Source organism: Equus asinus, chromosome 16, assembly GCF_041296235.1.
Source record: "Equus asinus isolate D_3611 breed Donkey chromosome 16, EquAss-T2T_v2, whole genome shotgun sequence".
Taxonomy (NCBI): domain Eukaryota; kingdom Metazoa; phylum Chordata; class Mammalia; order Perissodactyla; family Equidae; genus Equus; species Equus asinus.
Window position 1 is genome coordinate 9,243,520 of NC_091805.1, and position 15,130 is coordinate 9,258,649.

General features: G+C 37.9%; 1 pseudogene; it reads left to right on the forward strand.

Moving 5' to 3' along the window:
• Positions 1-13,448: 13,448 nt before the first annotated feature.
• Positions 13,449-13,972, forward strand: LOC106847773 (glutathione peroxidase 1 pseudogene; annotated as a pseudogene).
• The last annotated feature ends 1,158 nt before the right edge of the window (positions 13,973-15,130 follow it).

Here is a 15,130-nt window from a genome sequence, read left to right on the forward strand (position 1 = left end):
AAAATACCTGGAGACAAATGAAAATGAAAATACAACACACCAACTCTTATGGGATACAGCAAAAGCAGTTAAGAGGGAAATTCATAGCCCACCTCAACAACAACAAAAAAATCTCAAATAACTAATCTTAAACTACACCCAGCAGAACTAGAAAAAGAAGAACAAAGCCCAAAGTCAGAAGGAGAGAAATAATAAAAATCAGAGCATAAATAAATGAAATTTATTTATAGAAATTTATTTATTTATAGAAACTAAGAAAACAGTAGAAAGGATCAATGAAACTAAGAGATGTTTCTTTGAGAAGATAAACAAAGTAGACAAACCTTTAGCCAGACTCACTAAGAAAAAAAGAGAGAAGGCTCAAATAAATAAAATTAGAAATGAAAGAGTAGAAATTAAAATGGATGCCACAGAAATATAAAGGATTATAAGAGAATACTGTGAAAAACTATATGGCAGCAATTTAGATAACCTAGAATAAATGGATAAATTCTTAAAATCAGACGACCTCCCAAAACTGAATCAAAAAGAAATAGAGAATCTGAATAGTTCAATAACAAGTAAAGAGATTGAAAGAGTAATCAAAAACCTCCCAAAGCAAAGGTCCAGGACCAGATAGCTTCTCTGGAGAAGTCTACCAAACATTCAAAGAAGAGTTAATACCTATCCTTCTCAAACTAATTCAAAAAATTGAAGATGGAATGCTTCCTAACTCATTCTATGAGGACAACATTACCCTGATCCCAAAACCAGACAAGGACAACAAAAAGAAGGAAAATTACAGGCCAATATGGCTGATGACCATAGATGAAAAATCCTCAACAAAATATTGGCAAACCCAATATGGCAATACGTTAAAAGGATCTTACACCATGATCAACTGAGATTTATACCAGGGCTGCAAGGCTGGTTCAACATCTGCAAATCAATCAACACAATACACCACATTAACAAATGAGGAATAAAAATCACTTAACTATCTCAACAGATGCAGAGAAAGCATTTGAAAAGATCCAACATCCATTTATGACAAAAACTCAATAAAATGTGTATAGAGGGAAAGTACCTCAACATAATAAAGGCCATATATGACTAAGTCACAGCCAACATCATGCTTAGTGATGAAAACCTGAAATCCATACCTCTGAGAACAGGAACAAGACAATGGTACCCACTCTCACCTCTCCTATTCAACAAATTACTGGAAGTTTTGGCCAGAGACATTAAGCAAGAAAAAAAATAAGAGGGATCCCAATTGGAAAGGAAGAAGTGAAAGTCTTGCTGTTTGCAGACAACATGATTCTCTCTATATAGAAAGCCCTAAAGAATCCACCAGAAAGCTATTAGAAATAATCAGCAACTACAGCAAAGTTGCAGGGTACAAAATCAATGTACAAAAATTGATTGCATTTCTATGCACTAATAACAAACTAGCAGAAAGAGAAGTCAAGAATACAATCCCACTTACAATTACAACAAAAAGAATAAAATATCTAGGAATAAATTTAAGCAAGGAGGTGAAAGATCTATACAATGAAAACTATAAGACATCACTGAAAGAAATCGGTGATAGCATAAAGAAATGGAAAGGTATTCCATGCTCATGGATTGGAATAATAAACATAGTTGAAATGTGTATATTACTGAAAGCAACCTACAGCTTCAATGCAATCCCAATCAGAATCCCAAAGACATTCTTCATGGAAATAGTACAATGAATCATAAAATTTATATGGAAAAACAAAAGACCCTGACTAGCCAAAGCAATCCAAAGAAAAAAATAACAAAGCTGATGGCATAACAATCCCTGACTTCAAAATATATTACAAGCTATAGCAATCAAAACAGCATGGTACTGGTATAGAAAGAGACACAAATAATGGAACAGACCTGAAAGCCCAGAAATAAAACCACACATCTGTGGACAGCTAATCTTCGACAAAAAAGCCAAAAATGTACAATGGAGAAAGGAAAGTCTCTTCAATAAGTGTTGGGAAAACTGGACAGCCACATGCAAAAGAATGAAAGTAGAACATTGTCCTACACCATACACAAAAACTAACTGAAAATGGATTAGAGACTTGAATTTAAGACATAAAACCCTAAAACTCCTAGGAGAAAATATAGGCAGTATACTCTTCGACATAGGCTTTAGCAGCATTTTTTCAAATACAGTGTCTACTCAGGCAAGGGAAACAAAAGAAGCAAATGGGAATACATTAGACTAAAGAGCTTCTGCAAGGCAAAGGAAACCAGGAACAAAAGGAAGAGACAATCCACCAACAGGGAGAAAATATTTGCACATTGTATATCCAACAAGGGGTTAATTTCCAAAATAAATAAAGAACACATACAACTCGAGAACAAAAAAACAAGCAACCTGATCAAAAAATGGGCAGAGGATATGAACAGATAGTTTTCCAAAGAAGATATACAGATGGCCAACAGGCACATGAAGAGATGCTCAACATCACTAGTTATTAGGGAAATGCAAATCAAAACTACAATGAGATATCACCTTATACCTGTCAGAATGGCTATAATTACCAAGACAAAAACTAGCAAATATTAGAGAAGGTATGGAGCAAAAGGAACCCTCATACACTGCTGGTGGGAATGCAAACTGGTGCAACCACTATGGAAAACAGTATAGAGATTCCTCAAAAAATTTTAAAGAGAAATATCATACAATCCAGCTATCCTACTGCTGGGTATTTATCCAAAGAACTGGAAATCAACAATCCAAAGAGATTTTTGCAGCCCTATGTTCACTGCAACATTATTCACAATAGCCAAGATGTGGAAGCAACCAAGTGCCCATCAACTGATGAATGGATAAAAAAGATGTGGTGTATATATACAATGTAATACTACTCAGCCAAAAATAAAGACAAAAGCATCCTATTTGCAACAACATGGGTGGGCCTTGAGGATATGATGTTAAGAGAAATAAGCCAGAAAAAGACAACCACTGAATGATTTCACTCATATGTGGAAGATAAACAAACACATAGATAAAGAGAACAGATTAGTGGTTACCAGAGGGGAAGTGGGTTGGGGGATGGGTGAAAGGGGTAAAAGGGCACATATGTATAGTGATGGATAAAAATTAGACTATTGGTAGTGAGCACGATGCAGTCTATACAGAAACTGATAAATAATAATGTACCCCTGAAATTACACAATGTTATAAACCATCAAGACCTCAATAAAATAATTGAAAAAAATCATGTGATCACCTCAATAGATGCAGAGAAAGCATTTAACACAATTCAATATCCATTTATGATTAAAAAAACCTGAATAAAATGGGTATAGAAGAAAAGCACCTCAACATAATTAAAGCCATATATGACAAAAAAATTGAAACAGGTACAAATCTAACAAAATATATATAAGATCTATATGCAGAAGACTACAAAATTCTGACAAAAGAAATCAAACAAGAACTAAATAAATGGAGATATTGTCCACGTTCATGGATAGGAAGTCTCAGTATTGTCAAGATGTCACTTTTTCCTGACTTGATCTAGAAAGTCATGCAATCTCAATCAAAACCCCAGCAGGTCATTTTGTGGATATCTATAAACATTTTAAAGTTTATATGGCAAGGCAAAAGACCCAAAAGCCAACACAGTATTGAAGGAGAAGAACAAAATTAGAGAACTGACACTACCCAACCCTAAGACTGTAAGGAAAAAACACAGTTTCTACCTATTCACTATTCATTAACACCTCCTACATCACATGTGTGGGGGTCTGACCCACCAAGCAATTCTCCCATTCTTTGCAGACACCAACAGGGTGTCCTACAATTCAATTCAGTTCTGACACTATCTACTTGGAATAAGCATCATATCCCACAGTATAAGAGCTCAAGCCCACAATATTGTCCCCCTCCCGTCACCCCAACTTCAGATGCCACTCACAAGTTCAGGTTATCACCTGTGCTTCTGACTGATCAGTTGTAAATCAGAGGTTCCCATGACCTCCTCCTCAGGTTTGATAAGTTGTTAAAATGGCTCATAGAACTCAGGAAAACAGTTTACTCATTAGATTACTGGTTTATTACAAACCAGATGGAGGAGATGCATAGGGCAAGGTATGAGGGAAGGGGCTTGGAGCTTCCAAGCCCTCTTCATGCAGGCTACCCTCCCAGCACCTCCACATGTCCACCAACCTGGAAGCTCTCTGGACCCTGCAGTTTAGAGATCTTTATGGAGCCTTCATTACGTAGACACTATTGCTTAAATCATTGCCCATTGGTGATTAATTCAACCTCCAGCCTCTCTCCCGTCCCTGGAGGTAGGCAGTTGGGGCTGAAAGTTCCGACTTTCTAATCACATGGTTTGTTCCCCTAGAAAATCTTTATGGACTTTCCAAAAGTCATCTCATTAACATAAACTCAGGTGTGGTTGAATAACAAGACACTCCTTTCACCTTCACTGCTCTTATCATTTAGGAAATCCCAAGGATTTCAGGAGCTATGGGCCAGGAATGGGATGGAGACCAAATATACGTTTCTTATTATAAATCACAATATCACCAAGATTGACTATAAAACTATAGTAATTAAGACAGTGTTGTATTGGTGAAAGAATAGACAAATTATTGGAACAGAATAGAGCCAAGAACTGGACCCACATAAACATAGCCAAGTGATTTTTGACAAAGGAACAAAGATAAAACATTGGAGAAAAGATACTCTTTTTTAACAAATGGTGCCAGAACAACTGGACATGACATACAAAAAACGAACCTGGATACTTTTCACAAAAATTAACTCAAAACGGATCATAGACCTAAATGTAAAACACAAAACTATAAAACTCCTGGAAGATAATACAGGAGAAAATCTCAACAACCTCAGGCATGGTGATGACTTTTTAAACACAACACCAAAGGCGTGATCCATGAAAGAAATGGTTGATAATCTGGACTTCATTAATATTAAAAACTTGTGCTTTGCAAAAGACACTGTCAAGAGAATGAGAAGACAAGCCACAGACTGGGAGAAAATATTTGCAAAAACATATCTGATAAAGTTCCAAAACTTATCCAAAATATACAAAGAACTCTTAAAACCCAACAATAAGAAAATGAACAACCCGATTAAAAATGGGCAAAAGACCTGAGCAAAGAAGATACACAATGACAAATAAACATATGAAAATATACCCCACATCATGTCATAAGGGCAATGCAAATTAAAATAACAATGAGGTACCACTACATGTCTACTAGAATGGCCAAAGTCTGGAACACTGATAACACCAAATGCTGATGAGGATATAAGATTTATCCAAAGGAGTTGAAGGCTTATGACCACTCAAAAACATGCACACAGATGTCTATGGTAGCTTTATCCCTAATTGCCAAAAGAGTAATAGCTTCTGCTTATTCTTTAAATTGTTCCTTCCTGAGAGTGCCCAGTATTTGATCTTTGCTCAGAAACCATTTTCTTAATTTCAGTATTGTTTGCTGTCTGAAGACACTGTCAAATTTCAATACTAAGTCCTGAATCCTTTTTGTTTAACAATTATTCTCTCTTTCCTCTCACATTTTACTACAAGAAACTTGAAGAGTCAAGGTAGCACATTCAACATTCGACCATGAAATCTTTTTTAGCTAGATCACCTAGCAAATTAGATACATTTGCTCCTTTCTACGTTAGCATAGGCAACAGCATTGCTAAAGTTTCTACCACTACATACAGGGAAACCCTATCCTCTGATTTCCAACAAAAAGGTTTTTAAACTGTTTTGTAGGTTCTCACTACAACCTCCTCAAAGCCATCACTCTTCCACAATTTCTTCGAGCCACTGTACATTTTGTCTAAAACTCTCCTCAAAGTCTTCCAGCTTCCTCTCTCTGCCCAAGTACCAAAATGAGCATTTGTTATCTAATGTTGCATAACAAGTTGCTCCATAATTTAGCAATTAAAAAACAACAGAAAATATACTGACATTGCTGCATTTTTCAGCCAACATAGAGATCCACATTGGCTTTCTGAGATAGTGTTATCCTATAGCTGAAAGATAATATTTAAATAGTCTCTGAGGCAGCTGGATTAACTTTCATCATAGAAATATATGTACAATGGATTATTTCTAAATCTATTTTGTCCGACTGTATTCAGAGGAAGGAAGTTAGAGAAATGTGCAAAGTTTAATGTGTGAGTTTTTAAACACAGAAGCTGTACAGAGTGAGGGATTATTCAAGACTGCAATTCCTAACTGAAAATAGACTTTTAAAATGGTGAGTTGTCTATTGTGTTAATATGGATGTTGAGTGATGTATTGATTGAGTCCTATTTATACTGATATTTGCTGGCCAACTGAAAGGACAGTAAGAGTATTTTATAAGAAATATTCTGTTGTTTACTAAAAGGAACACCAAGAGTTCAACGTAGCTTTTGTAATTTTGAATTTGGGACTGATGGATGAGGCTAAGGACGGGACAGGAGGAGGAGGAACTCTCTTAGAAATGGCTGGAAATTTTTAATAATATAAATGATGTGCAACTAATCTAATTTAATTAAATTTAGAATCATAACAAACCCCTTTGAAGGGCTGGTGAAATGCTTGTCTTTTGTATATCTCCTTACTGCTGAAATGCAGTACATTAAATTGAATAAGAACAATAGATGGTTTCAACTCATCTCATCTGCAACTCCATCTGATCGAATGAGAAGATTTTAATTAAAGCTGGACTTTGTTCAAAAAGAGGAACTATTGTAACAAACCATAATTAAGTTGATTTTTTTCCATAGCGCATAGGTCATCCATTCACTTTTTTATTGAGTTTGGTTCTCCTAGTGCCTTTAATATTTCTGTTTGTATATTCATAACAAATGATGAATTTTTCTATTTTCCTACAATAGGCATTATTCACTCACCTCAGAGATGCTCTGTCTAGCGATATTCCATCGTTAAAACTTTTGGAGACCTTTCCTTCTGTAATTATTCTCATTTTTAGTTGTACCAATAAATAAGAAACCATTTCTTGCAAAAATCCTGTTACGCAATTTCACACATAGACGTAAAACAAATATCAGTGCATTATGTTTTGTTTTCTTCTATCAAAATTAAAAATAATTAACTATGAATATAAGTTCTTAGCCTAATTTACTTGGGAATGTACAGGCCACGCACGCACATACACATAATATAATATGTGCTGTATTGGGGCTGTTTGAAGGTTGGAAGTATAAATACAAAAGAAAATATCAGATATATGTGCATTCATTGCAAGCATTTATGCCTAAGAAGTCCCAGCAAATGCTAAAAGAACAAAGCAATTGATTCAAACAATGATGAGTGCCAATTAAAACAGTTTTGTCCAAAGACACATATATATGACATAAGAAGAGCTCCTAGTGATTGAAATGACACTGCCCTCCATAATTATTTGGCTACATAGGGCATCAGTATTCCAGGGCCTCACAGAGGAAACTGCTGGCTGTTTACCCTTTTCTTTCCTCTACTCTCACACTCTTTTTAAAAGCGTCAAACCAAAAAAGTTTTCCTGATAATTTTTATTTGAAGAACTTCGAGTTTTTAATTATTTAAATTAAACTTTGACCCTATAAAATATATGTATAAAAGACAATCCATGTCCCCATGACATAGTTTTCAGAAAAGAATATTGACGTTTGCTTGGGAATCTCCTGTATGTCCTCTCAAATCCTAATTCTTTTCCTCCTCCGCGATTCTGAATTTTGCATGTGTAATTCCCTTCCTTTCCTTTGGTTTTACCACATATTTGCATCCCTATACAAAATACAATGTTTACTTTCGTATGTCTTTTATATTATAGCAATTATATTTTGTAAATTTGTTTACAACTGGCTTTTCCCCCAACTCAACCTTATGTTTCTAAGATTTATCCATGTTTTTGCATGTATCAACAATTTATTATTTTTATTATTTTCACTGTTGCATAGTCTTCTAGCATATGAATATATCAATTTTTGTGTGTGTGTGTGAGGAAGATTGGCCCTGAGCTAACATTTGTTGCCAATCTTCCTCTTTTTGCTTGAGGGAGATTGTCCCTTAGCTAACATCTATGCCAATCTTCTTCTATTTTGTATGTGGGACACAACCACAGTGTGGCTTGATAAGTGGTGTGTATGTTCACACCCGGGATTCGAACCTGTGACCCTAGGCCACTTAAGCAGAGCATGCGAACCCGACCAGTACGCCACTAGGCTGGCCCCTGAATATACCAAAATTTATTTACTTATTTTACTTCAATGGACATTGTGTTTGTTTACAATTTTCTGCTACTACAAACAATGTTGCTATGTATATTCTTGAATAGTTTCCCTGGAGCATATGTGCAATAGTTTGTTTAGGATACAAATCTAAGTGAAATTGCTGCATCATAGAACACAGGAATATCAACTTTATAAAATAATGCTAAATTATTTTCCAAAGAGGTTGTCTTTTTTTTTTTAAGGAAGATTAGCCCTGAGCTAACATCTGCCTCCAATCCTCCTCTTTTTGCTGAGGAAGACTGGCCCTAAGCTAACATCCATGCCCATCTTCCTCCACTTTATATGTGGGATGCCTAACACAGCATGGCTTGCCAAGCGGTGCCGTGTCCGCACCCAGGATCTGAACCAGTGAACCCCGGGCCGCCGAAGCAGAACGTGCGCACTTAACTGCTGCGCCACTGGGCCACCTGCAGTTGACCTCAAACTTTTGCCAATTTGTCAGGTGTGGAATGTTAATCCACTGGAGATTTAATTTCTGTTTCCCTGATTATTAATAAGGTTGAGTGTGTCATACGTTAATTATTGAGTGTTCAGGTTTCTTCTGCGTCGTACCTCTTCAAGTTCTTTCTCTTTATGCTTGTCTTTTTCTTTTCCTCAATTATGTAAAAATGATATATTATGTATAAAAATTTTTTTTTATCAGTTATAGGTTTTTAATTGTCATCTCCTATTGAATTTTCATCCTCTTTATAGTAACTTTCTCACACAGAAGTTTTTATTTTAATTTAGTTAAATTGATCAATTCTTTGCCAAACAAATTGAGCTCCGTGTCTTGTTTATGAAGGCCGTCTCCACCCAAAAGTCAAAAGATTTTTTCCCCAAATTTTACTTTTACTTTTTATTTTTAGGACTTCAATGATCTGAAATTGATTTTAGTTTATCACATGGGACAGGAGACCAACCTAACTTTTTTCATGTATGCAGATTTGTTACAGCACTATTAAATGAATAATCCGTTCTTTCCCACTGATCTGCAGGGACAACTTTGTCATACTCAAGTTTATGTAATGATGAATTACTTTCTTGCTTCTTTATTTTGTTGTATTGGCAACTTTCTATCTCTGAGCAGTACTACGATGTTTTAATTGCAATATATTCATAATGAGTCTTACCAAATTGAAAGACAAACATCTCCTTTATCTTTACTTTCAGAGTGTCCGGACTATTCTTGGCTATTTATTCTTCCTATACATTATAAAATAGTTAAGTTCCATTAAAAAAATTATGATTCTTATTAGAATAGCATTGATACTTTGGTCAATGAGGAGAAAATTATATCTGTGTGATATTGAGTTTCCCCATTTATGAACATGGCATATTTACCACTTAGGTGTCTTATTTTATATTTTTTTAATATAGGCATAACAGTCCTAAATGTTTTGAAGTCCTACCTTCAAAATACATGAAGCAGAAATTGGTAAAACTGAATGGAGAAATAGGCAAGTCCACAGTTATATTAAAGATATCAATACCTCTCTCTCAATAATTGATATAGCAAGTTGACAGAAAATAAGTAAGAATAGACAAGGTTTGAACAAAATTATCAACTAATTTGACCCAATTTTCATCTTTAGACCATTATATCCAAAATGAGCAGACTACAGACTCTTTTCAAATGCACAAAGAACATTTACCGAGTTAGATCATATTTTGGGCCACGAAACAAGTGTTAAAAAGTTTTTTAAATATTCAAGTCTTCCAAAGTATGTTCTCTGACAATACTGAAATTGTTAAAAATAAATAATAGAAAAATCTCTGGAAAATTCTCAAATATTTGAAAATTGAACAACACACATCTAAATAACCAGTGGGTCAAAGAAGAAATCAAAATAGAAATTGGAAATTATTTTGAGCTAAATAAAAATGAAGACAATTTATCTTAATTGGTGATACGTCACTAGACAGAACTTAAGGGAAAATTTATAGCGCTAAACCTAAAGTTATAAAACTTCGAAGAAAACATGGAGAAAACATTTGTGTCCTTGGCATAGGCAAAGATTTCTTAGATACCACATCAAAAGTGCGAAGCATAATCTATAAAATAACAAATGAATAAATTGAGCTTTGTCCAAATAAAAATCTAATCTTTGAAAGACACTGCTAAAAATGAAAAGAAAGTCCATAGACCGAGAAAAAAATATTTGCAAATCATCTAGTTCATAAAGGACTGTGTATGGAATATATGAGAATCTCTCAAAACTTCTTACTAAGACAACAAATAACTCAAAAAATATGGTCAAAACATGGGAACAGACAATTCACCAAAGAACATATACAGATGAGAAGTTCAAGGGAATACCACGATGAGATGTTATATCACTACATATATTTTAGACGAGTTAAAGTTAAAAAGACTGATCATGGGGCCAGCCCCGTGGCCGAGGGGTTGGAGTTGAGTATGCTCTGCTTGGGTGGCCCGGGTTCACAGGTTTGGATCCTGGGAGCAGACCTACTCCACTCAGCCATGCTATGGAGGCATCCCGCACAGAGAAAATGGAGGAAGACTGGCATAGATGTTAGCTCAGGGCTCATCTTCCTCTACTAAAAAAAGAGGAAGATTGGCCATGGATGTTAGCTCAGGGTGAAGCTTTCTCACCAAAAAACCCCCCCAAATAAACGTTAGGATTAAAAAAATGACTGATCATGCCAATTCTTGTCAAGAAGCATGCCAATTCTAGAACTTCTGGGACATTCATCCTTTGCTGCTTGAATGACCAATTACTAAAAAGATCTGTTAATATCTCCCATTGTAATTAAAGATTTTTTCTTGTCTTTTTTTGCTTTATATATTGCTATTTTACCTTATCGGGTACATTCACATTTATACTTGTTATCATGTAATGCTCTCTTTTGCTTTACTGATGATTATTGTCTTGAGGTCTATTTTATCTGATATTATTCACTACATCAGCTTTTTAAATAGTACTTGCCTTGTATTTTTTTTATTCTTTTACTTTGAGCATGTATGTATTATATTTGGAAGGTATTTCTTGTAGACAGCATAGAGCAGAATTTTAAAATATGGCTTAAAAATTCTCATTTTTTATGGGAACATAGTCAACTTGCGTTTTTGGTAATTAACTAAATTTTAACCTCTAGCATCTTATTTAATGCTTTTCATTGTTCCTTTTCTAGGTAATTTTTCTCCATTCTTGCTTTATAGTGGATGGATTTTTTTCTCATATCAATTTCTCTTGTATACTGTACAAGATTTTAAGTTATACACTCATGTTTTCCAGTGGGTAGTTTAGAAATTTTTAACACATAGAATTAACTTACCCAAACTGTAATATACTCAGAATTTTCATTCTAGTTTCAAATAGTGCAAGTTCCATGAAACGCTTTTATTTTTAATCAATGTAACTTATTTTCAAATTAATTTTTATTTGAACTTTTAAAAAATTAGATGATGTTGTAGTCACCTATCGGAGGTGGGACAGATGCTCCCACCTATAATTTGTTTTGAATATCAAGACTGGCGACACTGCACACACACCAAGAGGATGTGAAAAAGTCTATTATTCATTTAATGAGGCTTTGTGGCCAGAGCAGGGTGATGCAGCTGGTTCAAAATATTTTGAGAGAGCAGGGAAAGGAAACCCGGTAGGCTTTTATTTTGGGTGTGGGGCTGGGATAAGGGTTCCTGTGTGCTGGCACTTCCTGTGAGTGCCCAAGGAGGGAACAAATCAGCTTTCTCATCAGCTTGCCCTGATATGGGGCCAAAGGAGAAAGGAGAGTGCTGGGGCTTGAAAGCTGTCAGCAGTCAAGCATCAAAAATGCAGCCAGACTCTGGTTACAATTTATCCCTAATATTTGACTGATGACTAAAATGTGCCATGTTTCATTTAATTGAATTTGTTCTCGTTTAAGTAAGACATTACAGTGCTTTATGAGGCCTGTAGCCTGAAACTAGTAAGGGTGTTGAAAGTTCTATTGAATACCTTGTTCAAGAGCCCAGCTCTGCATATTCTGAGAAGTGAAATGAGTGCCTCGGTCTGCAACTCCGGAGAGGATACGGTGTGTCTTAGTGAGGGCTTGTACTGTGGCCTTAGCATGTGCAGCGAGATGTGTGACCTTAGTTTATATTTTGGGCGTCTGTGAGGCAAGAGAGACCTGGAGTTCTTTGTTCCAAAGGGAAGATCTTGGCTAAGGAATTGTTGCTGCCATTAGACTGGACCAAAGATTTGGTTAAAAAAGTACAGATGAGGCTGACTGTTGGCCAGAGTATCTAGTGTTAAGATGGCTGACTGAAGTTTAGCCAATTTTGCTGACTCTTGGGTCCCTTTCTTGATCTGGAACACGCAGTTAAAGGATGAAAAGACGTAACTCTCCATGAGCTCCATCTCGTGTAATGGCTTTGCCATCCTTCTTATACGAACTCCCTTTGATGCTCACTCAGCTGATACCAAGGAGCTCCTCAGGAAGCTAAGGGCACAGAAGAGGAGTGACCTTCTCCATCGCTGTGGCATTTGGCAAGGGAATGAGGATGGGGCAATACCCCTCTCCTCCCCCCCCGCCCCCACTCCTGCAGGGCGGATAAGCCGGAAAGCCAAGGTTCTGTTCATCTTGTAACAAAGAGACTTCCGTGGTCTTGCTGAGCTCATGGGGTGTTTCCAGCACTCAAGGCATAATGGGCAACTGGGTATGGAGGGTCATGGGCTCAGGTCCTGTAAAGCCTCTGTTTTCAGGAAAGCTCAGTGTGTAGCCAGCAACTGCCTCTTTAATGGATATAGTGGGGCTAAGGAGTGCAATTTCTTGCAAGGGAAGCCCATGGGCAACTTACGGGAATCATGGGTGAGAAAGGGACTCTAGGAGGAATGCCACAAGGTTACTAAAGCCCCTACAGTGAAGAAGTCTTTAGGGAACACTAATGAAGTTCCTGTTGTATTGCAGTTTGGACAGATTCTAGAGCCTTTGTTGTAGGATGTTTCATTCATAATGGACTGATTTGTGTGTAACAGCATAAGTGGGCTTAAAGTAAGATTTGTAAGTGAGGAACATATTGTCTCCAGAACCCAAAGCCTAAAAAATCTTGGGCTTCTTTCGGCTGCCCTAGTGAGAAGCTCTCCCTCCGCTACTCCCACACCCACACCACGTGCCCGCTCAGCTAGTCCTCGCAGCTGCCCGCGCTCCTTGTATGTGGCAAGGATGCTCCCTGGACGTGGCGGGGATGCTCCCTGCATGTGGCAAAGATGCTCCTTGTATATGGAGGGGATGCTCCCTACATGTCGGCGGGGAGCCTGCGAGCTTGGGCTCCCTGCGAGATGAGGTGCTGCTCACTGAGAACTAGCCTAGCTCTGAGGAGCAACCGTCTGGAACTCCACCCAAGTGAATGGGCTGCTGCAGTGCCTCGGCTCCCGGGGCCTGGTGGTGCTTGGCTTCTAGCGCACCCCGTTCGGGCATCCGCAGAACGCCAAGAACGAAGAGATCCTGAATTTCCTCAAGCTCGTCCCAGTAGGCGGCGGGTTCTTGCCCAACAACAAGCTCTTTGAGAACTGCAAGGGGAGTGGCGCGCAGGCGCACCTGCCTGCACCCAGTGACAACGACTCTGCACTGCTGACCGACCCCAAGTTCATCACGTGGTCTCCAGTGTGCTGCAAAGGTGTCGCCTGAAACTTCGAGAAGTTCCTGGTGAGCCCGGATGGTGTGCCTGTGCGCAGGTGCAGCCGCTGCTTTCCCACCAGCGACATCTAGCCAATATGGAAGTCCTGCTGTCCAGGGTGCCCCTCGGACCTTGCGGCTTGGCCGGCGGAGCGCTGCCCTGGGTGCGTGTGTGGGAGTGTGTGCAGAGCAGGGTGTCACCCTTGACGGTGTGTCCTCTAAATCTGCATGAAGGAACGCCTGATATTCAGGAAAATCCCCTGAGATGGAGGCTGGTCCCGTCCCTCCCAGCCTCCCCTCTCCCAGACCCAGGCTCCTCACTAATAAAGTGCCTAGTGTCAGCAAACAACAACAGCGACAAAGCACACACACACCTGGGGTTTGTTGTATCATCATGGGTGCTGAGAGGGTCAATGCTGTTTCTTGACAGTGTCAGGGATGCAGCAGCTCTCAGCTTATCAGATACTTTTCAGGAATTTAACTCAAGTGGTGGGGCCTTGTATTATGTGTGGGGCAATGGCCAGTTTCCTTTTCATGAACCCTTTTGTGAGTTTACGTATATCCCGAATAAGTGTGTCAAATGAATCTCCTCGGAGAAGGAGGTCATCGGTGTGATAGCATATTTGTGCTCCTGGAGAAAGTCAGATGCAGTTAAGTGTGCGTAGACATTATGTATGATCACAGGGATGTTGAGGTAACCTGTGGGTGGCCAGGCAGCATGCATTATTGTGTCCCTTAGAGGATGAAGGCAAACTGCATCTGAAAGGCTGTTGAAATAGACACTGAATATATTAGCCAAATCTATGACTGCGAAGTGTTTACCAGTTGCTGGTTGGATGGAGTCAGTAATTTTAATAATATTCCGTGTGGGGACCTTAATTGGTGTGACTATAGCATTAACATTACAGCAATGTACTATGAGGTGCCACTCATTCTTTCCAGGTTTAAAAGCAGGCCAAATTGGGCTGTTAATTAGAGAAGCAGTAGAAATAATCACTACTTCTCTACGTAGGTCTTATATAATGGGTTTCGATTCTTAGAGGTGCCATTTTAATTTATATTGGGCTCTATCAACTATTTTATCTGAGGGGAAAATCCATAGGGTCTTATTTTATCAAGCCAATTGTGAGTGCCAAAGACTTAATTTCATTTTAATTTATGGCTCATTGGGTCAGAGCAACCATGACTGCCATGGGGTATTTTAGAAAACTGGGCACTATGTCCTGAGGGAATTTAGGCAAGGCAATAGTT